This window comes from Callithrix jacchus, chromosome 16 (genome assembly GCF_049354715.1).
Source record: "Callithrix jacchus isolate 240 chromosome 16, calJac240_pri, whole genome shotgun sequence".
NCBI lineage: Eukaryota > Metazoa > Chordata > Mammalia > Primates > Cebidae > Callithrix > Callithrix jacchus.
In genome coordinates this window covers 44,324,006-44,351,937 of record NC_133517.1, presented here as the reverse complement: position 1 = coordinate 44,351,937, position 27,932 = coordinate 44,324,006, and the positions used below count along the sequence as shown (strand labels likewise).

General features: G+C 35.1%; 1 long non-coding RNA gene and 1 pseudogene across 1 annotated transcript in view; one reads left to right on the top strand and one right to left on the bottom strand.

Moving 5' to 3' along the window:
- The window catches only part of LOC118148474 (uncharacterized), a 497,078-nt gene that overhangs the window by 342,267 nt on the left and 126,879 nt on the right, over positions 1–27,932 (top strand). The window lies entirely within an intron of this gene.
- Positions 6,550–7,775, bottom strand: LOC108588559 (E3 ubiquitin-protein ligase TRIM38 pseudogene; annotated as a pseudogene).

Sequence of the window (27,932 nt, the reverse complement as noted above, 5' to 3'; positions counted from 1 at the left end):
GTTCCAAGCTTGTCCAAGCCGTGGCATGTGGGCTGCATGCGACCCAGGATGGCTTTGAATGTGGCCCAACATGAATTAGTGAATTTTCTTAAAACATTATAAGATTTATGCATGGAATGCATGGACCTTTCTTTTTCTCTCATCAGGTATCATTAGTGTTAGTGTATTTTATGTGTGGAACAAGACAATTCTTCATTCAGTGTGGCCCAGGGATGCAAAAAGATTGAACACCCTTCAAATTAAACCTTCAGATATAATACCTCTCTTTTCATCTCTGTTCCTCATTCTTAACTTTCCGTTGTTGCATTTATAGTTTTCCTGAATGTGTGCTGGGTGAACTGACTGCCCACCAGAATTCTAGGTGTTTTTCTCACGTGTACTTCACCAGAATTTGTGAAATATCTTCTCTTTTAATGACTTTCATTCTATTTTCTTTATTAAAGGGACATATTGTTGTTCGTATATTTATTTATAATAACTTTATTATCTCGAGAAATATAATGTGAAGATATATCCTTAGTCTGTAATCTTGCTCTAGGCCCAAGTTTAGTTTTAAAATGCTCAGGGGAGCATGGAACATAAATTAGGGTATAGGAGGGTTAGAGAGTCAAAACTAGTTACCCTCGTTTAGGTGAAATGATGGTATCTTGAATTATATAAGAAAATGCAGACAAACTCAACAGTATTTTCTAAGTAAAATTAACATGACACTATTTATTTTGTGGTAAATAGATTTACGTTTACATAGTTTGGATTATTTTTTTCATCATCTCAATAGTTCTCCAAGTTTTTTTAGAAGAGCAAATAGGTGATTCTAATCTTTTAAATATCACTTTATAAAGAAGTAGTACTATGTCTCATTATTTTTGTTAAAAATTTAGTATTCCTTTTAAACTATTATATTTCATAAAAATTATTGTCATAAATTTATGTAGTATTCAAGGCATCAATATACAGTATATTTGAAAATAATAAACATATCAGTCTCTATTACCTATATATTCTATAACTAGAGGTAATTCCTGAACCAATCTAGGCCAGGTCAAGGTAATGCAAGAAGTTTCAGTCACAATGGGTCTGGGAATACTCTTGGAACATATTTCATTATTCAGATTCAAGTTTATACAACTGTGATTCAGATTCTCTAAATCTTTGCTTATTAAATGCATAAATACAAATACTCCTTGGGAAGATAGATGATCATAAACCAAGGTTAACAAAAGATTTTGTAAACACCTTGAATTTGTCTTTACAGTCTTGATGAGAACCCATCAGTCCTAGTGATCTGTAATGTGCCACATCAGAGTATATCAAGTATTAATTTTGCACATTAGGCTTACACTAAACAAATCTTGACAGTCTTCAAAAGTAAAGGGCTCTTCCTGAGGGGAAAGCATCCAGATCATATTTTTGCCCAAGATTTACAGATAACAATAATAGGGAAGTAATCCAAAAAGATGATTTTTGAAAAGATTGGAGATCAAAATAGGCCTGATAACAATTATTAAAGGAAAATATCTCCTTTTAGTACTTTAGTTTATTAAATGTTGTTCTATTTGACCCATCCGTATGTGAGTTCCACTTTTATAACGAAATGCTTAGAGATAGAGGATTTAAGTACTGTTAGAGATAGATTTATTCATAAGATTAGCATTGATAGAAGAACATTGAAGCCGGAGATATAAGAGAAGTGGCTCATAAACCCAGTGGCTCATTAGAACACCTTTAGGGTTTCTAATCTTGGAGACAGGTTTCAAGGATGAAGTGACTTCCAAAAACTCCCAGGTTGACAGTCTACAGATGTTTTGGGTAAGGTTAAATGTCAAGGCTTGAATAAAACACAATTTAGGATGTGACAAAGTGGGATTGCTATTACGTTTCCTGATGATCTTTGAGAAGCTGTGAAAAAGTAGAGCAGGACTTTAGAAAATTCCAAGGGAAATGAAGCACAGAAGAATGTATTGGATATTGTTGTTTGCTGAGTTTTAGTATAAATTATTCAAGTAAAATTTACATAAATATGGAAGAGAAAGAAGGAGTAAGAACCAAAAAGTTTCACTAAAACTTAGATTTATTCTCTTTGTGTGCATATGTATATACAAAAATTACATTTCTGATTTCATCAAGTCAGTTGACAAATTTTAGCACTTTTGTAGATTTATAACCAGTTAATTCACACTTTAATACTGTTGACTAATGAAACGATATCAAAAGAGATAAAGATGCTTAGTTATATTTAACAACATCTTTATCAGTGACCTTAGAAAAGATATAAAATACATGGCTTTTATATTTCTCAATTTCTAAAAGTTCAATGAAGATAATAAATACTTTAGTTATAGAACAATGATAAAAATGAGCATTATACTAAGTCTTAAAAGCACAGATTTAATATGATAATGTTAGGTTCTTCTCTTGGGTCTAATAATACATTTTCTTAAAAAGCAATGTAGATATAAAGAATTGCAATAAGTTTCACAGAAGTGTATGTGGGAAAATAATTAAATGCCCAACTTCAGCATTTTAGTTTATAAGCCTCAGTAGTAGGGCACAGATGACAATTATATGTGGGTTCCACCATTAAGAAAAGGAATATGGAAGATGGAACAAAGGTGGATGGCAAACTTGAAGTATTTGTTCCATGTCTGGCTTTATGTAATGTGTTCTCTTCTGGATTAAGAGAAACTCTTCATTTTTGCATTTATTTCTGAAACGAGTAAAGTAGTTTATAGAAGTAGAAAAATTCAGATTCAGAATTATTTTGAGAAATGTTTAACTCCTTAGAGGTTCATGCATTATATAACAAAATTGCTTTGCATAATTTCCAGGAATTATAAGAAATCTGGACTGCTTAGTATAAGCAACATTTGGTTTAGTAGAGGGCATGGTGGAAGCCTAAAACATTTTCTTGAATGATTTTTATGTATATAACTCCTTTCAGTATCACTGCAGTCAATAACTTTAAATTAAAGGAAGAGCTGTGTAACAGGAGAGGTAATTTGGGTCCATGCAAGGAGGAATTTTTTTTAACAGTCAATTGCTTTATTTATTTTTATTTTTATTTATTTAATTATTTTGAGATAGAGTCTTGCTTTGTTGCCTAGACTGGAGTACAGTGGTGTGATCTCAGCTCACTGCAACCTTTGCCTCCTGGATTCAAGCAATTCTCCTGCCTCAGCCTCCTGAGTAGCTTAGATTACAGGTACACACCACCATGCCTGGCTAATTCTTGTATTTTTTTGATAGAGACAGTGTTTTGCCACATTTGCCAGGCTAGCCTCAAACTCCTGATCTTGTGATCTGCCTGCCTTGAGTATTTAATTATTTTCTTCCCAAAGTGCTGGGATTACAGATATGAGTCATTGTGCCTGGCTCAATCAATTGTTTTAAATACATAAACAGAGATTTTGGCAAGTAGAGTGGTTTTTTTTTTTAACCACTAATGTTTTAAAATATAGGTTGAACTCCTAGTCAAGGATGTCATAGATTTTGAGTTAATTCTAGGTTAGTTGCTGCTTGTAATATAAATTTTCCAAAGATGTTCAATATGGAGATATCCTAATTTAGTCAGGTGTTAACCTTTTTTCTCTGTTTCAACATTATGTCCAAAAAAACCAAAAAAAATTTAAATAGTTTCTATATTCAATAAGTTTACATGTTACAATTCACTATATCCTTCAACAAAACTCAGTCTGATAAAATTAAGTGTGTAGTCCACATTCACACAGTTAGTTCATAAAAAAGGAAAGATTTGAGCAGGTTTTTCTGGCTTTCAAGTCCATGCTTTTCCCACTAAACACCACTGTCATACTTCACAACAAATTTCCCACCTCCCCATATTGATAGAGGTTCAAACAAACAACCAAACAAAAAACAAAAACGGAGAAACAAACAACCAAGCAAACAAACAACAAAGCTCTAGAACTAGCTTACATTTCTGTTCAAAATATATACGACTTATAAAATTTACATAAATGCTATTTATGTAATTAGTAAATGAACTATAGAGTCAGCTGGATGGGACCAAAAATAGAGCAGAGGAGAAAGAGTCATCTCGAGTCTAGAGGGCCAGAAGAATAATTGTACTACCTTTGTATATGCTGACGTTGTGAGGTTGAGTGGGACATTTGAATAAATATTATTCATCAAGTTTTGAAAAATACACAAATGGGGGTTAAAATAGAATTGAAAACAGCAGATTTGGTACCTCCATTTTCACGGTACACATCTGCAATTAGTAAGTAGTGTATAGGAAAACAGAAAAATAATAGGAGAAAATGAAAATGATATTTACCCAGAAACCAAGAGATAAATTACATTGAGTAATGCTATGGAAAGGCAGAGAAAGAGATTGAGAAGACATCACAATAACCCATTTAAAAGTTACTTGTGCAGGGCGGGGAGAAATACAAAAATACTTATCACTTCAAGATTTTTTGGTTGATTTTTTTCATGTTTTTTTCCTCAGAATGACTTTTCAAAAAGTAATTGTAATTATATTTAACATCTAATTTTAGTGTTCTAATTTTCCCTAAATATGGCATAATATGTAATTTATGTAAACAAATAAATTTCCTAAATAAATACATAGTAGTGGCATAATATTGAATTGAACGAATAATTCATTCTTGAAGATTCCCTGAAAATAAACATTTAATGGGCTTTAAATTTTGGCTATAATTGTTCTTTCAGTACTTATTTTGGTCTATGCTGGTTTTATGTATTGAAAATTATTTCTTCAGGAAAAATAATCAGATTCAGACTTATGTTGAGAAATGTTTAACTCCTTTAGAGGTTCATGATTTATGTCACTAAATTGCTTTGCAAGTAGATTATATAACTTATAATGCTTTAAGCAATGTGCATTGTTACATCTTTAATAAGACTTTTACAATTGTAGCATACTTACTATTTTAAAATATTTTTAAAGTTATGCATTTAACACTTTTTAATTGGGAATGGGGAATAGAGAAGTACACTATAGACCCTTTAGATTGGCTACCACAGATTGTTAGAACTTTTATAGAAGGTAGATGCAAAGTATGTAATTAACAGGAAAAGAAATGTGAACTATAAACAGTTTATTTTAATATCTAATAAATTGTGTCCCCTTTTTATGCCTTCTGCATCTATTGTATACTTACTTAAAGCTGTATTTTGTTTAATGCATCAAGTAGTTGCTGTAGAAAAATACATGTCTTTGGAAATTTAGAGACCAACTTATTGGTGAGTTTTTATGTTTTAGAAAATGGAAGTGGGAAACTTAAAGTGGAAATCTTAAACAGTTGTGTAGGCTACAAATAGACACAAGTATTACATGTGGGGAAGGATTTGTAAATCACCATACAAATTTGTTATGGCTTACAGAAACATAGGTTGGTATTCATATATTAGTTGCTTTATGGATAAAAAAGACAGTAAGATTCACAAACAGGAAAAATAGAAGAAAAAAGGAGATGAATACTGAAGAAGGGAAAGCAATTTTTAGTCATAGATATTAGTAACTCATATGACTCCACTATCCTAAGCTGAGATTTATGTATTTATTGACTAAGCAAACTCAAAGTGTCAGATGAAACATTCATTATTGATGCTTTGCTTTGGGACGACACTATAGAAATGATAGCGATACTGTTTTAGAGGCAAAATATAGGCTCAATAATCACCTAAAAACAATCCTGACAGTGATAAAATATAATTTAGCACTGACATTTTCTTTAAAGTGATCATTTTCCCCATTCAAATTCCTAAAAATGTTTGAGACTGAACAAGCTAATATATTTATGGATGATTTTACTCAGATATATTCCATGGAATTTGCTGACAAGAAAAATAGCTTAATAAAATAAAGGGACAAAGAAAAAGATTGAGGGAGAAAGATATTAAGTGAAAAGAAATTCTAAAAGATTAATCAATTGTTGGACCTAGAGATTTAACTGAAGCTTTCAAATTAGACTTCCTTTAACCCACTGCCAAACAAAAATGACCGTATGCAGAATGTTGTTTTAATATCAAATGGGAATAAAGTGTTTTTCATGTGGTGTTTATGCTATCAGTTTTTATTAATCATCATCTTACATATACTTTATTTTCTCAGTATAAAAAGTCTTAGAAAGATATTGGTCTTCCCCTGTTGAATTTTATACTGACTCTTTTTATTTTCCTATTTTTTATTAATATCAATGGAAATGATTCATTCTCCAGCATCTATACACACACACATATATAAATATATATATTCACACACTATATATACACACATTCACATACTATATATATATATATATATATATATATATATATATACACCATATATATACTCTAGCTAATGTACTCATGTATATATATAATTATGTGTAATTTTCTTTAAATTAGCCTACCAGCATATTTTGAGGAGAAATAAATATAAAACTAAAAGTTTTGCATATGAGGCATTGTGCTATACTGACATTTATAAAACAAACATTAATCCTTTACCCCCTTTTTTTTTGCCCTTACCAGTACATTATTTTCTTTGTACTGGTTAAATGAAGGAGTCTGCTTTTTTCCTTAATCATCTAGGGGAGGCAGAAGCAAAGGATAATGATGATAAACCTGGAAATAGGGCCAGAGAATATCAGAGAAGGAAGCCTTTGGGAAGGTGAAAATGTGGCAGCCAGTATTCCCATTGTAAAAGGATACAACTCCGGCCTCATAGTCCAGAAAAACTCTCACAACCAGGTGCTACTCATGCAGATGAAAGGAAGTTGGGGGGGAAGTAAGTGCTACATAACCTTTCTTTTTGCACAGCCTGAGGGTCCAGAATTGGAACTGAGGCTCTTGCTTCATGCCAGTGCCCCTTTGCACATTTTGCATACAAACTCCTAAATCCACCCAGTTCCTTCTCTAACATGCACTTCAAAGTAGCATCTTCCTGAGGTGAAACCTTCACAACCCAAGACACAGGGCAAGAAACTAAATCTCCTGGAGGAAGTGTCCTGATTCAGTGGGGGTATCCTTGAGTCACTTGTCTCTGATCTTCAGACAGAATTAGTTCATGATGAGCTGTATCTGGATCCAGAACCACACTGACATGATGACTCCTTAACATTTTCTTCACATCAAAGTAAAGCTCAGAAACATTGCACATAGTATGAAGCTCCAAGGAGACGGCCTCTGATGTTTCCAGCTTTGCCGCCCAACTCTTGCTCAAAGTGTCATTTACATTCTGCAGCAATTTCTGGTCTGAGCCCTGAACTTTTCCTCCAGTTCCAGGATATGGCTCTTGAGTTAATCACTCTTCAGCCTCAGACTGGCCTCATGGTCCCTCAGTCTACTCAGAGTCTGTTGTTATTCTTTTTCCAGTCTCCAGAGATAACCCTTCTCTTTCTCTTGTAGGAAATTCTGGAGACCCTTAAAGTCAGACTGGAATTTTTTGTCTCTGAATCTGTATCTTTTCTTTCATTTAGTTATTTGTATTGCCGTCAACAGCTTCTGCTCCGTACATCTGTCTTCAAGTTGCCTCAAATTTGTCACAACTTTGTGGAGCTTTACTTGTAGCTCTGGCATATGTCTTCAACAAGCACTGTGGTGTGCCCTTTGTGTTACGGTGCCTGCTCACAGCACCAGCAGATGAGCTGTCCTTCATCTTTGCAGAGCAGGTGGATCTGTTCTCTATGTTCTCACATGACATTTTATATGTCCATAGTTGATGCTTACTGGGTTCATCATCAGGTCAAGCTGATGGAGCAGGTGGCTTCCTCCATCATCTTCTTGGTGCTGGTGGTTGAGGCCATAGTTTGTCCAGTGAAGAATATTGCTCATGAAATAATTGTTACATACATTACAGATTAATTAAAATTATTATTGATTTTAATCCATTTTTAATTCCACAAACATATACTAGGAAGAATAAACTATGTGCTAGAACTGAGCTAAGAAACTAAAGTGAAATAGGATGCTGTTTCTCTCCTTAAGAATCTTAAGAAATTTGTTTTTATCAAAATAACCAAGCAGGATTTTGCCAAGAGTTTGGAGGCCTATGAGATCCTGATCAGCTCAGGACTAGATAAATTGACAGTTTTCCAGGTCCCCTTTTTTCCACTCCAAGGCACCCCTTCCTATTTAAATCTCCACTACACCCTCCTTACCACATTGTTTCATGCAAAGCCTAGTTTTTAGGAAAGACTAGATATTAATTATAAATTTCTTAGAATGGATTAATACCATTATATTACTTCTTTAACTTGAAAGGTAGTATCCTAAAGAAGTAATATACTGATGTCAATCTAGGCGTTAATCAGTATTAGAAAAATAGCCATTCTAATGATGTAGTAAGCTTTAGGGTTGGCCTAAAATTTTATCACCTCTAGCCTTTGTAAACACAGCAAGGTAGGAGTGGGCATGTGTTTATTTCCTGCCTCTTACCCATTCTTTAAATCATTTTATATCCTGAATCCTGGCCTACCTCCATTTTCCCAATTAGTATCAGATTTAGAAAAGATAGAAACATACACACACACACACACACACACACACACACACACACACACACACACCTGCCCGCACACACAGGAGTTTCTTACAAATTGGGGCAAAGAGTCAAATGCCCAATGGCTCCATACTTCAATATTTCAAATTAACTTTTAAAAATTATAGTGGCTGGGTAAATCATATCTCTTCATAGTTTTTCTCTGAATGTGGGGAGAAAATCTAAGAGAAATATTATGTGTGTGAAATATCAGACTTTTAATTTGAATCTTCTGCTGATAAGGTTGACCGCATAGTTGATTCAAATGAAAAAAATGCTACCAACAGCCATTGAGATGAGCGAAAGACCTAGCTCATATGAAGGCGCTCCCAGTGGCCAAATCTGGAACAATTTAAGGGAAGAAAAGGAAAGATTGTTTTATTATATTTTTATTGCTGCCATAACAGAAGAGTGTAAACCTACTGACTTAAAGCAAAATCTTTATCTTATAATAATTTAAGTCAGAATTCCAACACAGGTCTTAGCTAGCTAAATCAAGGTATCTATATCACACATGCCTTTCTAATGGCTCTAGGTGATAATTTATTTTTTTGCTCTTTTCTTGTTGTTGTTGATTAAAGTACTCGATTCTTTGCCATTGAAAGGCCACCTGTTTTCTTGCTGGTTGGCAATCAGGGACTGATCTGAGCCTCTACAGGCCAGGCCATTCCTTGGCTTCAGCTACCTTTTTTTGTCTTCAAAACCAGCAAAAACAGGCCAAGTCCTCAGGTCACATTCCTCTGATCTATCCTTCTTCTTTTATTTTCCACATTTACGGACTCCTGTAATTAGATCACATCTATTGTATCACCCAGAACAATCTCCCTATTTCAAGGCCTGTCCTTTCCTAAGTTACATTTGCAGAGTACCTCTTTAAAAAAAAATACATGTAATACAACCTGTTCATAGATTACAGGTGAAACCCCATCTCTACTAAAAATACAAAAATTATCCAGGTATGGTTGCACACAGCTATAACCCCAGCTACTTGGCAGGCTGAGGCATGAGAATCACTAGAGCACCAGAGGCAGTGAGCAGAGATCACACCACTGTACTTCAGCTTGGGTGACAGAATAAGATTCTATCTCAAAAAAAAAAAGAAAAGAAAAGAAAAAAAGAAAGTAATGAGGGAAACAAATACCAAAGTAGTCATCACTGTAAGCAAAATCCACTAATGAATGCTAAATTTAAGAGCCAAAATTTAAGAAAAAGATATTATTTGATATTAAATGACATTATTTGAATAGTTTAAACATAATCTTTTTCAACATCTGTGTTTATTGGAAACAGAAAATAACTTGATAGTGAAGAAACCTGGTAAACATCACCTTAATCAATGAATCATGGTTAACTTTATGGCAATAAGAAAAGATAGTTTTTCTACAACACCATGATGTGATGAACTAAGAAGAGCACATTATTTTTGTCACGTTCCTGAAGAAAATGCATTACCTCATCCTGATCTGCAGAAGACATCAGACACACCAAACTGAGGCCCTGCTCAATACTCTTTAAATGTTTCAAATCCATGAAAGACAAGGACAGACTAAGGATCGGTCACAGATTTGAAGAGACTAGTGAGGTATGAAACAATACATTGAGGGATCCCTGATTAGAACCTGAAACAATAAAAAAGCATTAGTGAAAATTTGGTGAAATAAGATCCGCTGTTTAGTTAACAGTATTGGGCCAATATTAGTTTTCTTGTTTTGAAAATTGAACATTTTTGAGATTCTATAAGAGTAAGGAAATTAGGTAAAGGTGAGCTGATAATTCTCTATGTACTAATTTTGCTATTTTTTCTTGTCTAAAATTATTTGGGAAAAAATTAATGACTACAATAAAGACCTGTGTGGGGTTATGGACACTAAATTTTCTTATTTTTTTAATCTGTATTTTTCTATCATAAGTATGTATATATACCTTTTTACTTAGATAAAGTGCTTAAAAGGCAAAAAAGGAAGCCTAGCTCAATCAGAGAAACATAACATTCATGCCACAAATATATAAATATGCAAGATTTATAGTGGAGTTAGCTCATTAACAAATAATTCCCACAGAGTGCAGAGCTTCATGAAAGACACTTCAGTTCATAGGTGAATATTTATCCATACCAAAATATACAAGGGTATCTTTTAAAGCTGTTTGATGTAGTGAAAATAACACATTTAATCTATTATTTATTGATTGATAGTTGAACTTTTTCAAATTAGTTAACCTCTGAAGCATCATTTACTCATCAATTATCTAAAATTATCTTTGGTCATGGCTTTTGTAAGGATTAAATGACACAAATCTGGTAATGTGCTCTGATAGTTGTAAAATGTTCTTTTACTCATCCATTGCTGTTATTGTTTGGTGTCTTCAGTTGACAAGTGACCAACAGGCAGATAGAATTCCTTGTGATAACTGATCTGAAAAAGTTAACTGAACTTAATGCAAAAGCCTATTTTACCCTCACTTAACTGAAATGTGGCTTCAGGGAAGGCTTTGGTGAAGAGAGAGATGAGTGAGCACTTTTCTCTTTTGAGCCTGCACTTAGGATGAAATATGTATGGAAATTAAGTCATTTTCAGTTCATCTTGATTTTTGTTGCTCTCCTCATACCTTCCTGACCTTCGTTTGCCCCTGAGCTTTTTCAGTGCTGAGTGATGATCATGTAGGTAGAAATCATATGGAAAGCATGCCATGCGTGCAGTATGCACAGAGATGCAGGAATTTAATTTTCTTTCAGTGGAAAGCAGCCCTGCCTGCTTAAGACTGATTTCCCTTTACAGCAAAATCTACAAAAGTGTATTGGGAGAAAAACTTTTCCACTTTAAATAAATTCTGCTGCTTGTGCTTTACGTGAGGAGATTTATGAAGTTCATTTAAAAAATTGGCTAAGTAAAGGGAGTTTTCAATCTGAAATGAAGACAATCTAAGGGAAAAAAAAACATAAAAATATATGGAGATCTGACTCATCCTAGCCTATTAGCTCAGCACTGGTGCACAAATGCATAATGTTAATGCAGAAGTATAGTTTTAAAACCTGATTAGAGCATAGACTAGGAATTTAAAAAATAATCAAGCTAGTCAGCATTACGGTGCACATCAAAGAATACTCTTGCATCAGATGACAAATAGAGAGAAACAGAGAAGAATATCTTGTATTTAATCCCTGATTATCAGGGCAAGTGTTTTAAGAAAACAGATAAAAGGTTAAAGTGCATACATAATGAGAAAATTACATAAACTTTTGATCTGGAAAAAAAATTCTTTCATTTTTAATGTAATTCCTAGTAATCTTCTAACAGTCTAATAAAAGCATTAATAGAAAGTTAACATAGAGAAAAAATTATTAATTTTATTTACATTCTTGTCATTTGATTTTAAATTTGCAGTTACAGAGTTCATAACCCAGCCCCATTTCAGGAAAGTTAAGTCAAAACATGTTTATTAAACATTCTTTATTTTTTCTCTTTGTTGTGCAATAGCTATGATAAGGCATTTCCTAACACAGAGAACAGAGGATGATGTAGTATGAATGGGCACATTAGCCTAATATGATTAGCATATCTTTGCAGGTACTTTTTTTTTCCTTGTAAGGGAAAAACATTCCCCATCCTTGTCACATTTCTCAATTTATATAGAGGAAAATGAGTCATTAGGGATGGGTTATTGTCTTTGGCTGAGACAGTCCACTCATCTTGTAGTTGTATGAACTTTCCATTTCATATTCTACACATTGCTCTAAGTTACCATGCATTGTATGAGAAATTAAATGTCGCTGTTTGCACTGAGAAACAAATGCAGAACAGCTCATTTTCCTTTGCTGAGAGGCAGAGCTAGAACATAGGAATGCAAAGAATTATTCTTAATATAGATAAAATGTGTCCCCAAAGTATTGAAAATTCCCTTTTAGTCTAAGCATAGTGGCTCTTAAAAGAGAGACTTGCACAATCGTTAACACCAATTTATGTAGAAGGCAATTTGAAAAGACTTTTAGAAAGCCTGAGAAGCTAAAACTATAACACATTTGTTCATTAGCTCTCAGTATAACTACCACAAAGCCATTCACCCTCACCTTCCTGAATCAATTAAATGGAGGGTGTCCTTCTGTGGACTCTGAGAAACCTGGCTTTGCTGAAACTGGGAGTACACACGAGGAGCCCTACTGTTGGGGCCTAACATCTGATCTGTTGCCCAAGAGAGACATAAGGTATTCAGTATTAATGACTGTAAGGACTGAATCCAGTAACTAAAATTTTAAGTGGGATTTGAAGTTGTAAATGTCAGAAGAACAGAAAATGATGTGTCCAATTGTAGTGTCTACTGTGACTGTAATTGGCAAAGACATTGATATAACAGGTCATTGTTTATGGAGCTCCTCTGTGGAGAATTAAGAATAACTGGGTACTATAGCTTATGACCTAGGTGCAATTTGGGGAAGAAAGAGACAGCATAAGTAGGTCTTTGCTGTAGCAGATTGCATTCTACAAGCTCAAAAGCCATTCTAGCTTATTATCTGGGAAAAAAATCTTTTAAAAAAAGGATTAAAGTGATGTGTGTTTATTAAATCTGAGTGTTGACAAACTGCTCAATTCATTAAAGGTTCCATTTATATTATGCATGAATTTAGGTTATAAAATACTTGGCAGATAACAGACTGCCAGTGCTGGTGGGGAGGGAAGTGCTTACCACACCTGTTCAAGAGAGATCTGGAATACATTAATTTAAACAAGGAAGTAAAATTATTTAAATTATTCTTACCTCTTAGGATTGGTCTTTCAGTACAAAGAAACCGAAAGTACAAAGAAACTGAAAAAATTATATAAAATTGTTTTATATAAAAGGTGTATTTTCTATGATGAATGGCTGAATATGACATAAAAGTCCTCCAAAGTGACAGTTAATTGTTTTAAATATTTCTCTCTTGTTCTTTTGGTATACTTCATTTGACATTAATCATTTACATTCTCAGTATTTCCCATGAGAGTAATTAAATCATTTCTTGACTCAGTCTTAAATCAATTAAAATTATATTGTAATTTTTTTGAGAAATTATTATCAACACATTTTCTATTCTTTCAAACTAAGTTGTACAATATTCTGCACACATCGTTTTTGAACAAAGATTGATATTTTGTCTTAAGTGAGTGACAGATTGATACTGTGATGGGTGATAAAACAGCTTTCAATTATTTGGAAGAGCAAATTTGAGTTGTTGTTAATGCTCTGTCTCCTGTGTTTCATCAGCACTCACCATATGAATAGGAACCAATGCCAATTTGCGATGCTAAATTGAGGTTCCCAGTGGTATATTTTAGGAATAGTTGATATTGGTATCAACATGTGCCAATGCATGTTAAACTGTGTTTAAAGCATTTCTGTAAACTGATGTCAGTAAACCATATGTTTCCGTATCTTAAGTCTATTATATAATAATAGAGCACAGTTACTGGATACTTACTATGTGTTAAGCCCTATTCTATGTTCTTTTGATGGATTAGGTCATTTAATTCTCAAAATGACCCCATGAGAAGGAGCCTATCATTATCCCTATTTTATAAATGAGGAAACAGAGGCACACGATGGTTAGTTAATTGTCAAAACCACACATCTAATTTAATTGCCAAGCTGAGGTTCAAGAATAGCAATTTTGTCCTAGAGCTCAGGTTAGAAAAAATAAAATATGGTTATTATTTTTACATATTTATGAATATAATCTACCAATTGTAGCATTAGAGTTTTACAAAATGTATATATAGAAACATTCATGAAAACGCATATAAAGATGACTTACTGGGGTCAAAACTGACATTATTTATTTATAACAATTTTCTGAGAGTACATTCTTATTTAAAATACAGTTGTGGGCTGAGTGCAGGCCTAATCATGCCTGTTATCCCAGCAATTTGGCAGACCTTGGTGGGTGGATCACCTGAGGTCATGAGTTCTAGCTCAGCCTGGCTAACACGGCAAAACTCTATCTCTGTTAAAAATATAAAAATTAGTTCAGCATGGTGGCATGCACTTGTAATCCCAGCTACTCAGGAGGCTGAAATAGAAGAATTGATTGAACTCAGGAAGTGGAGGCGGTTACTGTGAACCAAGATCGCACCACTATACTCCAGCCTGGGCAACAAAGCAAGACTCCATCTCAAAAATAAATAAATAACAAAATAAAATAAAATAAAATACAGTTGTCATAATTCACTAATTTCAGTCACTCAAATCCAATGATTTTTTAAATTTGATTACATTATTATCATTTCATTAAACTTCAGTCTCACTATTCAGGTGTTGCATTGTCTGTTTTCACACTGCTGATAAAGACATACTTGAGACGGGACAATTTACAAAAAAGAGGTTTGATGGTGAACTCACAGTTCCATGTGGCTGGGGAAGCCGAGGAGCAAGTCACATCTTACCTGGTTGGCAGTAAAGAGAGAGAAATTGTACAGGAAACTCCTGTTTTTTTAAAACCATCAGATCTCATGAGACTCATTAACTATGACAAGAACAGGGCAGGAAAGAGCCACCCCCATAATTCAGCCACCTCACACTGAGTTCTTCCCATGATGTTAGGGAATTGTCGGAGTTATAGTTCAAGATGAGATTTGGGTGAGGACACAGCCAAACCATATTTGGTGTCAATTTACTTAGGGATTTAAGTAAAATTTCTGAGTATAAACCTTAGACAAAATTTAGGATAGATAAGAGATTTATTAGCAATCATGACAGAAAATTTAATAAGAAAAATACCCGTAGCTTACTTTTAACTTTCCTGACTGCTACATGTAATAAGTTCTGTGAGAAAATATATCATGTTTATTGTGAAAAATAAAAGTTATTATAATCTTTCTTCAAGGATTTAGAATAGAAAATGGGCTTTATAGTTATTATTTCAACAAGATTTGAGGCTCCACTATATTTAAGACATTGTTCTTCATGCTGAAGATATAGCAGTAAACAAAACAGACAAAATATCTTGCTCTCAATTTTATGTTTTTTGTTTGTTTATAGACCTATGAAAACTTCTCCAAGAAGGAACAGAAATAAAAATACTTATACTGACATAGAAGATAATCTACATATATATGTAAATAAGACAGGGTTAAAATATCAGGGAATAGCGGGGCCTGTGTGCACAGAAGTGCTCCTACCAGCCCCGAGGTTTGGGACTTATTTCCTTAAATCATGGAACCAGCCAACCAAATGTGTTTGTGACTTATAGTGACACCGATTTCACTCTTCTCCTAGAATCTCAAAGAGACTTTAAGAAATCTGTATTCTAGTCTTTTCTTCATATTTGAATACCCACTACAGTGTATGCTAAAGAAGTCAATCAAAATTAGTTTCAGTCCTTCTAGGGTCAGGAATCTCAGTTCTTTACACTTGTTCTGCTTGTTCCTTATCTCATACATAGATCTATTACACTGAATTTGCTTGTGTCTGCTCAAACTCACACATGTATGAAATCAAATCACCTCAGTATCAACCTCAAAGCACTAAATTAATAAGCATTTCCTAATAATGTTTATGTATTATTCCAAGGATAAACAGAGAAGTGTAAACTATATAGATGAGTGAACAGGACTAACACTGCTGAAAAATAATAAGTAAGTGCTAGAGATTCTGTAGAAATTGATATAATTTAAAATTAGGATCAGGAGATAACATCTATAAAATTGGTAGAAATTTGAGGCAGGGTTAACTTTAATGAACAAGTGTACACACCTAATCAAATTAGTTTAGTATCTCCCCAATGTTTATATTCTACACACTTTGCAAGAATTCATATTATTACTTTCATATTAATGATTAATTAATTTCTTTTTTAAATTTTTAAATTTTTTATTGCTTTTAGGTTTTGGGGTACATGTGCAGAACATGCAAGACAGTTGCATAGGTACACACATGGCATTGTGTTTTGCTTCCTTTCTCCCGTTCACCCACATTTGGCATTTCTCCCCAGGCTATCCCTCCCCAGCTCCCCACCCCACTGGCCCTCCCCTTTTCCCCCCAATAGACCACAGTGTTTAGTACTCCCCTCCCTGTGTCCATGTGTTCTCATTTTCCGTCACCCGCCTATGAGTGAGAATATGTGGTATTTCATTTTCTGTTCTTGTGTCAGTTTGCGGAGAATGATGTTCTCCAGATTCATCCATGTCCCTACAAACGACACAAACTCATCATTTCTGATTGCTGCATAATATTCCATGGTGTATATGTGCCACATTTTCCCAATCCAGTCAATCATCAATGGGCATTTGGGTTGGTTCCAGGTCTTTGCTATCTTAAACAGTGCTGCAATGAACATTCGTGTGCATGTGTCCTTATAGTAGAACGATTTACAGTCCTTTGGATATATACCCAGTAATGGGATTGCTGGATCAAATGGAATTTCTATTTCTAAGGCCTTGAGGAATCGCCACACTTTCTTCCACAATGGTTGAACTAATTTACACTCCCACCAACGGTGTAAAAGTGTTCCTATTTCTCCACATCCTCTCCAGCATCTGTTGTCTCCAGATTTTTTAATGATTGCCATTCTAACTGGCGTGAGATGGTATCTCAATGTGGTTTTGATTTGCATTTCTCTAATGACCAGTGATGATGAGCATTTTTTCATATGATTGTTGGCCTCATATATGTCTTCTTTCGTAAAGTGTCTGTTCATATCCTTTGTCCATTTTTGAATGGGCTTGTTTGTTTTTTTCCTGTAAATCTGTTGGTGTTCTTTGTAAATTCTGGATGTCAGCCCTTTGTCAGATGGGTAAACTGCAAAAATTTATTCCCATTCTGTTGGTTGCCGATTCACTCTAGTGACAGTTTCTTTTGCTTTGCAGAAGCTGCAGAGTTTCATTAGGTCCCATTTGTCTATTTTGGCTTTTGTTGCCAATGCCTTTGGTGTTTTGTTCGTGAAGTTCTTGCCTACTCCTATGTCGTGGATGGTTTTGCCTAGATTTTCTTCTAGGGTTTTTATGGTGCCAGGTCTTATGTTTAAGACTTTAATCCATCTGGATTTAATTTTAGTGTAAGGTGTCAGTCAGGAAGGGGTCCAGTTTCTGCTTTCTGCACATGGCTAGCCAGTTTCCCCAACACCATTTATTAAACAGGGAATCCTTTCCCCATTGCTTGTTTTTGGCAGGTTTATCAAAGATTGTATGGTTGTAGATATGTTGTGTTGCCTCTGTTTTGTTTCCATTGGTCTATATCTCTGTCTTGGTACCAGTAGCATGCTGTTTTGATTACTGTAGCCTTGTAGTATAGTTTGAAATCCGGTGTGTGATGCCCCCTGCTGTTTTCTTTTTGCTTAGAATTGACTTGGCTATGCAGGCTCTCTTTTGGTTCCATATGAAGTTCATGGTGGTTTTTTCCAGTTCTGTGAATAAAGTCAGTGGTAGCTTGATGGGGATAGCATTGATTCTGTAAATTACTTTGGGCAGTGTAGCCATTTTCATGACATTAATTCTTCCTAACCATGAACATGGAATGTTTCTCCATCTGTTTGTGTCCTCTCTGATTTCGTTGAGCAGTGGTTTGTAGTTTTCCTTGAAGAGGTCCCTTACGTTCCTTGTGAGTTGTATTCCAAGGTATTTTATTCTTTTTGTAGCAATTGTGAATGGCAGTTCATTCTTGATTTGGCTTTCTTTAAGTCTGTTATTGGTGTAAAGGAATGCTTGTGATTTTTGCACATTGATTTTATATCCTGAGACTTTGCTGAAGTTGCTTATCAGTTTCAGGAGTTTTTGGGCTGAGGCAATGGGGTCTCCTAGGTATACTATCATGTCGTCTGTAAATAGAGACAATTTGGCTTCCATCTTTCTAATTTGAATACACTTTATTTCTTTTTCTTGCCTGATTGCTCTGGCTAGAACTTCCAGTACTATATTGAATAGGAGTGGTGAGAGAGGGCATCCTTGTCTAGTGCCAGATTTCGAAGGGAATGCTTCCAGTTTTTGCCCATTCAGTATGATATTGGCTGTTGGTTTGTCATAAATAGCTTTTATTACTTTGAGATACGTTCCATCGATACTGAGTTTATTGAGGGTTTTTAGCATAAAGGGCTGTTGAATTTTGTCAAATGCCTTCTCTGCATCAATTGAGATAATCATGTGGTTTTTGTTTTTGGTTCTGTTTATGTGGTGAATTACGTTTATAGCCTTGTGTATGTTGAACCAACCTTGCACCCCCGGGATGAATCCTACTTGATCATGATGGATAAGTTTTTTGATTTGCTGTTGCAATCGGCTTGCCAATATTTTATTGAAGATTTTTGCATCTATGTTCATTATGGATATTGGCCTGAAGTTTTCTTTTCTTGTTGGTCCTTGCCGGGTTTTGGTATCGTGATAATGTTGGTCTCATAAAATGATTTGGGAAGGATTCCCTCTTTTTGGATTATTTGGAATAGTTTCAGAAGAAATGGTACCAGCTCCTCTTTGTGTGTCTGGTAGAATTCGGCTGTGAACCCATCTGGACCTGGGCTTTTTTTGTGTGGTAGGCTCTTAACTGCTGCCTCAACTTCAGACCTTGTTATTGGTCTATTCATAGTTTCAACTTCCTCCTGGTTTAAGCTTGGGAGGACACAGGAGTCCAGGAATTTATCCATTTCTTTCAGGTTTACTAGTTTATGTGCATAGAGTTGTTTGTAATATTCTCTTATGATGGTTTGAATTTCTGTGGAATCTGTGGTGATTTCCCCTTTATCATTTTTTATTGCATCTTTTTGGTTGTTCTCTCTTTTCTTTTTTATCAATCTGGCTCGTGGTTTGTCTATTTTGTTGATCTTTTCAAAAAACCAGCTCTTGGATTTATTAATTTTTGAAGGGTTTTTTGTGTCTCTATCTCCTTCAGTTCAGCTCTGATCTTAGTTATTTCTTGTCTTCTGCTAGGTTTTGAGTTTTTTTGATCTTGCTCCTCTAACTCTTTCAATTTTGACGATAGGGTGTCAATTTTGGATCTCTCCATTCTCCTGATATGGGCACTTTTGCTATATATTTTCCTCTAGAGACTGCTTTAAATGTGTCCCAGAGATTCTGGCATGTTGTGTCTTCATTCTCATTGGTTTCAAAGATATTCTTTATTTCTGCCTTCATTTAATTGTTTATCCAGTAAACATTCAAGAGCAAGTTGTTCAGTTTCCATGAAGCTGTGTGGTTCTGGGTTGGTTTCTGAATTCTGAGTTTTAACTTGATTGCACTATGGGCTGAGAGACTGTTTGTTATGATTTCAGTTGTTTTCCATTTGCTGAGGAGTGCTTTACTTCCAATTATGTGGTCAATTTTAGAGTAGGTGTGATATGGTGCTGAGAAGACTGTACATTCTGTGGATTTGGGATGGAGAGTTCTGTAGATGTATATCAGGTTTGCTTGTCCCAGGTCTGAGTTCAAGCCCTGGATATCGTTGTTAATTTTTTGTCTGGTTGATCAGTCTAATATTGACAGTGGAGTGTTAAAGTCTCCCACTATTATTGTGTGGGAGTCTAAGTCTCTTTGTAAGTCATTAAGAACTTGCCTTATATATCTGGGTGCTCCTGTATTGGGTCCGTATATGTTTTGAATTATTAGCTCTTTTTGTTGTATCGATCCTTTTACCATTATGTAATGGCCTTCTTTGTCTCTTTTGATCTTTGTTGCTTTAAAGTCTATTTTATCAGCGATGAGAATTGCAACTCCTGCTTTCTTTTTGCTCTCCATTTGCTTGGTAAATCTTCCTCCATCCCTTTATTTTGAGCCTTTGTGTATCCTTGCATGTGAGATGGGTTTCCTGGATACAGCACACTGATGGGTTTGTTTTTTATCCATTTTTCCAGTCTGTGTCTTTTGATTGGTGCATTTAGTCCATTTACATTTAGGGTTAATATTGTTGTGTGTGAATTTGGTACTGCCATTTTGATGCTAGCTGGCTGTTTTGCTTGTTAGTTGATGCAGATTCTTCATTATGTTGATGCTCTTTAGCATTTAGTGTGATTTTGGAATGGCTGGTACTGGTTGTTCCTTTCTATGTGTAGTGCCTCTTTCAGGAGCTCTTGTAAAGCAGGCCTGGTGGTGACAAAATCTCTGAGTGCTTGCTTGTTTACAAAGGATTTTATTTTTCCTTCACTTCTGAAGCTCAGTTTGGCTGGATATGAAATTCTGGGTTGAATGTTTTTTTCTTTAAGGATGTTGAATATTGGCCCCCACTCTCTTCTGGCTTGTAGAGTTTCCACTGAGAGATCTGCTGTGAGTCTGATGGGCTTCCCTTTGTGGGTGACCCAACCATTCTCTCTGGCTGCCATTAGTATTTTCTCCTTTATTTCAACCCTGGTGAATCTGATGATTATGTGCCTTGGGATTGCTCTTCTTGTGGAATATCTTTGTGGTGTTCTCTGTATTTCCTGCATTTGAGTGTTGGACTGCCTTGCTAGGTGGGGGAAATTTTCCTGGGTAATATGCTAAAGAGTATTTTCCAGCTTGGATTCATTCTCTTCATCACATTCTGGTATGCCTATCAAACGTAGGTTAGGTCTCTTCACATAATCCCACATTTTTTGGAGACTTTGTTCATTCCTTTTTGCACTTTTTTCTCTAATCTTGGTTTCTCATTTTATTTTATTGAGTTGATCTTCGACTTCTGATATTCTTTCTTCTGCTTGGTCAATTCAGCTATTGAAACTTGTGCATGCTTTGCGAAGTTCTCGTATTGTGTTTTCAGCTCCTTCAATTCATTCATATTCCTCTCTAAGTTATCCATTCTTGTTATCATTTTCTCGAATCTTTTTTCAAATCTGTGTTCAAGGTTCTTGGTTTCTTTGCATTGATTTAAAACATGTTCTTTTAGCTCACAACAATTTCTCATTATCCACCTTCTGAAGTCTAATTCCATCATTTTGTCACAGTCATTCTCCGTCCAGCTTTGTTCCCTTGCTGGTGAGGGGTTTTGGTCCTTTGTAGGAGGCGAGGTGTTCTGGTTTTGGGTGTTTTCCTCTTTTTTCACTATTTTCTTTTCATCTTTGTGGATTTATCCACCTGTTGTCTGAGTAGTTGCTGACATTTCAATTGGGTTTCTGAGTGGATGCCCAGATTGTTGATGATGAAGTATTTCTGTTACTTGGTTTTCCTTCTACCAGTCTAACCCCTTCGCTGTACATCTCCTGAGGTCCACTCCAGGCCCTGCTTGTCTGGGGTGCACCTATAGTAGCTGTGGAACAGTGAGGAATGCTCCCAGTTACTTTTTCTGCTATCGTTTTTCCAGAATGATGTCTGCCAAATTTCAGTCTTTTGGATGTAGAGGGGTCAGGGAGCTGCTTGAGGAGACAGTCTGTACTTTATAGGAGCTCAAATGCTGAGCTGTGAGCTCTGTTGTTCATTCAGGGCTGTTAGGCTGCTACATTTAATTCTGCTGCAGCAAAACTCATAAAAAACCCCCTTTTTTTCTCAGATGCTGTGTCTCTGGGGGTTGGAGCTTTCTTTATGAGTGTCCGTTGCACTGTCCTGCCCAGTTAGGAGGCAGTCTAGTCACTATTTGCCTGCCGAGGCTTCGCTCTGCTGATGTGAGGTCCACCCTGTTGCTGCAGGCTCTGCCCTGCTGCTGCGGTCTCCGCCCTGCTGCCATGGCCTACGCCCTGTGGCAGAGTCTCTCTGTTGTGGCAGGTTGCCTCAGCAATGGCAGGCTGCATCAGCAATGGGAGTATACCTCAGTAGGGGCAGATTGCCTCGGTAATGGCGAACGCCCCTCCCCCACTGAGCTGCACCGTCCTGGGTTCAGCTGTGCCTGCAGTGAAACTCTCCACCCCGACCATTTGGAATCGCCATTTTGTTTGTCCCACTGCGCTGACCCAAACCCCATTTCCCTGGAATCTCCTTGCCTGGCTTACTGTCCAAGTCCCACTCAATCGGATGGATAACCCAATCTGCCCTCTCTAGTCTCAGATTGCGAGTTCAACAGGGCACCTGGACCCGTGCGCTTTGTGTGGAGTGCTGTGGAGTCCTGCTGCACTGCAGCTCCGGCCACCGGCTTCACCTGCCGCCAGCTTCACCAGCCTATACCGCTGCGCTGGCGCCCCGCGTCTCTTTTATACCTGGGAATTTCCTCATTCTGTGGGCAGCAAAGATCCATCTGGAAATGCAGCCCTGACTCACCCCCCGCACGTTCACCGAGAGCTTCAATCTTGGGTTGTTCTCCCATATTAATGATTAAACATAACATATTTATGTTTGATTATTTAATTGGAGGTTGCAAAAATAATGACAGATTAAGTGTAGAAAATTTGGAGACACAGAAAAGCTCACAAAGGAAGATGAAAATTACAAATAACACTTTATCAAGTGATAGCCACCTTTAGTATTGTCTTTATTAAATATTCAATTTGCATGTAGAAATGTTAATAATCATTTTGTGTTGCAAGTACAATACAGGTTTATGAATTGATAGTATATAATTTAAAATACACTAAAATTCAGTTGATTTTCTCCATAACCTCTAGGATTCTCAGAGTTTATTATTATGCCTCTCTAATAAAAATACTTAAAAATGTTTTAACTATATGTATTTTAATGCTGCCTAAATAAATTTAGGAAATAAATGCATGCAGTTTATTAAAATGTTCACTTTTAATATATTACATTTTCAAAAAGGAATTTGTCATTCCCTTTCTTCTATCAACTTGTCAAGTCAGGGTCTTTTTCATCTCTTCCTTTCTGTTTTTACACACTCCTAGTTGTTAAAGTGGCATTTTTCAACTTTTTGGGGCAATGATGGACTACATAGAGCAGAGTTAGACAGACTGATTGATACTTAAGGAAGAAAATGTTGCAAAGCATATTATGTCCTTTACATCAACCTGCCTTAATAAAATAAGGCAAGAAATAATTCTAGTTAACCTTTCAAACATTTGTCAATATATCACAATTTCAATAAACTGTCATCTCCTTTAGTTTCAGAGAGCAAGCCTTTAGTTATCTAAATGGATTACACTTTGCAGAGTTTTCATTGCAATATATTGTTTATTGTATTTGTGTCTACTTATTTATAGTTTCTGTGAATAAAAAATGTATTATCAAGAGCTGAGATTTAAACATATTATCATAAATCTAAGAACCCTGGCTCCTAAAATTGTGTTCTGAAACCATAGGCAATTATTTATGGAAGAAGTAAATAAATAGAATATTTGTAGAACCACTCCAACCTGTGCACGACTGTCTTTGATTCTAAGATTTTTACAGTAAGAAAGAAAAATGATTAATCTGGACCTTGTATTCTTCAAAATGTTTTGAATTCATGTGTCCTAAAAGACTGAACGTATTCTGTTAACATCCAGAAGCAACTTCCTTCATAACATCGAAAACCTAAATAAGTTCAACATATAAATTCAATCTGTCTTTAAGGTAGCTATTGCTTTGAGACCTTTTATTTATTTGCAAAATTTAACTATTTATTTAGATATTGTTCTTGGCGTATGAATAAGGGCTCAGAAAGAAATTAGTTATTATTATTTATGCAGAAAAATTATTTACATGTTTATTTGTATTCTTATTCTAACATGGTGACCAATGCATAGTACACAGTGGTTCATAATAACTATAAAACATGCATTTCAGAGTTCATATAACTTTTTTTTTTGGAGATGGAGTAAGGCTCTGTCACCTAAGCCTGTGTGCAGTGGTGCAATCTTGGCTCACTGCAACCTCCACCTCCCAGGTTCAAGTGATTCTCCTGCCTCAGCCTCCCAAATAGTTGGGATTACAGGTGTGTGCGGGCATGCCCAGCTAATTTTTGTATTTTTGGTAAAGACAAGGTTTTACCATGTAATCCAGGCTGGTCTCCAACTCCTGACCTGACGTAATCTGCCTGCCTAAGCTTTCCAAAGTGCTGGGATTACAGGCATGAGGTACCATGCCTGGCCAAGTTTATCTAACATTTTAGCACATACTATTTCATTTGTTACTCATTGAAGCTTACATATTAATCATCATTCCTAAAATTAAAAAAGAAAAACAGTAACTGCTACCACATAACTGCTTTGAAGTTGATCAAAGCACATAGTGCAAATATTTTCATATCAGAGTTGTAATGAATAAAAGATGAAAGCATGACTAGGCATTCTGAAGAAGAGCTGTGGAGTTAGAAAATGTGGGTCGTTAAAAAACAGAACAAAACAACAACAAAAACTCCTATTTTCTTTTTTCTCCTAGACATATTAAAGCATAGTTAAAAAACAAAAATTATATGGATTTATATTGTACAATGTGATGTTTTGATTATATGTGTACATTGTGAAAGAATTAAGCTTAGCATATGTATCACTTCACATACTTTTTTGTGGTAAAAACTTTTAAGATTTACTCATTAGGCAATTTGAAAGTACACATAGTTGCAATACTGTATAATAGATCTACAGAAATGATTCAACCTGCCTAACTGAAACTTTGTACCAACATCTTTCCATTTACTTCCTGCTCCCTAACCCCTGGCAACGCATATTCATTCTGTGCATCTGTGAGTTTGACATTTGCAGATTTCACACATAGGTTTAATTAGGCAGTATTTTTTTCTGTGTCTAATAAAATAAAGTTTATCATATTTGTTTATGCCTGCTCACTTTTTGTCTTTGTGTATGAAACATAAATTATCAAGAGCAGAGATTTTTATGTATCACAGTGAATCTGAGAACCTTGGCTCCTAACACAATGTTCAGAGACTATAGACACTCAATTGCTTTGGGAGGAAGTGAATAATATATGATTAGATATGTGTGTGTGTGCGTGTGTGTGTGTGTGTGTGTGTGTGTGTGTGTATTTCTAACTATGACATTAGAAACCTTTATTTTTTAATTTTTAGGTAGCCTGTATATGTAGTATAAAATTATATAGTGTTCAGAAAATAAAAAGTATAAAATAATTCTCATAAAATATAAAATGATACCCTAACCAAAACTGGACTAGAGCACTGGTAAAGGCTAGTAAGTGATTATTCATATTCATTCTACCATGCTTGTACTACTGACTAACACATGCTATTAGAAGTTTAACATCTACAAAAAGGCAAGGTATGTTTCATCTTTGACCCTGTTTTAGAATTTAAATACATTATAAAACATATTTGTTAATGCATTAAAAGTAATTATTAGTTTTTGTTTCTGGACACATAATTTACAAATATGTAACTGAAAGGGATTGGGACAGAGCTGTAGATGAGCAGTTTTGTATGTTATTAAAGTTAAAATGGTATGAATTCAAATAAAGTCAACTATACCCACATGAAAACCAGCAATGTAAGAAATAAGGATCCAAAAAAATGATAAGAAGCTACATAGGAAACAAATAGGAAAATGACAGAAGTCTTCAGTAATTACTTTAAATATGAATAGACTAAACTCTCCAATCAAAAGAAAGAGATTGTTAAAATGGAATTTTAAAATTTATTTATTATACTTTAAGTTTTGGGGTACATGTGCAGACAGTGCAGGTTTGTTACATAGGTATACACATGCCATGGTGGTGGTTTGCTGCATCCATTGCCCCGTCATCTACATTAGGCATTTCTCCTAATGCCATCCCTCCCCAATCCCCCCACACCCTGCTATTCCTCCCCTAGCCCCCACCCCCCAGGCCCTGGTGTGTGATGTTTTTCTCCCTGTGTCCCTGTGTTCTCATTGTTCACACTTATGGGTAAGAACATGTGGTGTTTGGTTTTCTGTTCTTATGTCAGTTTGCTGAGAATGATAGCTTCCAGTTTGATCTATGTTCCTGCAAAGGACCTGAACTCATTCTTTTTAATGGCTGCATCGTATTCCATGGTGTATATGTGCCACATGGATTTTAAAAAGCATGAGCCAACCATATGCTATCTATGAGAGAATGGCTTTAGATCCAAAGACAAATAGGTTGAAGGTGAAATTATAGAAAAAAAATTCTATGCCAGTAGTAACTGAGAGAAGGCAGGGGTAGCAAATAGTAGCCTAAAGAGGGTGGAAATAAATATTCTATTCAAATAATAACCAAGTCTGTAATGTATGTTACAGACCTTAGTCACATCAATGAGGCGCTACTTTTTCTTCATAGCTTTCTCTCTAGCCTTCTATTTTAAAACTTTGCTTGAAACTCATTATTTATTTCTATTAATATTAGTTGCTCCATGGCAAGCAAGTTTTCAGGATTGCTGTGTTCTATGTGTGGTGCATGAAGTTTTTCATCCTCTTTAGTATTATTTTTGTTCTAGTGTAGCTTCAATTCTCTCTCATAGTAAATCCAAATAAGTGTCTTTTTTTTTTCTGAGGGAATGTTCTCTCTTTCCATATATGTGCCAGGGAAAACTAAAAAATGGTAAGAATGATTCTGAAAGTTAAAGATATGGAAGTGTTGTGTTTTTCAATTCTTGCATGAAATCATTGACTAGCAGTGGGCCTCTTCTCTTCTAGATTATAACATGCTCTGTCAGCTAAAGACAGATTTGTTGTTAAGTCAGGAATGCATGAATGAATAAAGTATGAATATAAAGATAGAACATTTTATCATGCAAGTATAACTTGAACCTCTGGCTGCCAGTGTCACACTATTCTCTGAGGCCCAATAAATGTAGAGAGGTGGAAAAAAAGAAAAGAACCAGGGGAAATGATTTACAATAACACATTAGAATAATTTTATATAGATACTTTGGCCAGACTTGAAGTAATGAGGGAAGTGAGTAGAAATGGATCATATATTTTATTCCATCCAGTGCTAACTCAAATGTTCACAGGAAAATTGCTTGAGAAAATGTAAAATTGTGGGCTCCAAAACTACAATGAGAATGATCATAGAACTGCCATATTTGAAATATTATTTTAAGTGACATTTTTTCATTAATTTTAGATGTACTTTATCTTGTTAGCTGCATTTTAAACTGTGGCACAGTATGTTTTCTCTTATAGTCTGAGGTTTAAACTTTCTTTGTCTTTAATGTATTCAAGTCTTTTGCTAATCTACACTATTTTTAATTAAATTATTTTATATCTTGCTACACAGAGTCTTCTGATTTCAATTTCAATTGTCACTGAAATATGTTTTTCTAATTATTGAAGTTGGATTGGGGTGAAAAAATTTAAAAAAATACCAGTCTGCACATTGGAAATATTCTTCTAATTAATGCTTGTTTATGCCTTCATTTTTAAAAAATATGATAATACTTTCTATATTTTTTGTTGGTTGGGACATCCTCCTTTGGTTCAAAATATTCCACAGATAAGACATATTTTATGTTGGCTGGTAAAATTTAGCCAGATAAATGGTTTGGTGTAGCTTAGCACTTAAGGGATAAAACTCTGATTTCAGTACCTGAATTCAAATTCCAGCCACATATTCCTAACTCTGTAATTAGAGACATTAATTAATTTCTCAAAGCCTCCATTTCCTCATTGTAACATAGAGATAATTCTACTGACAAAATATCATTTAGGTACGTATAAGACTAGCCT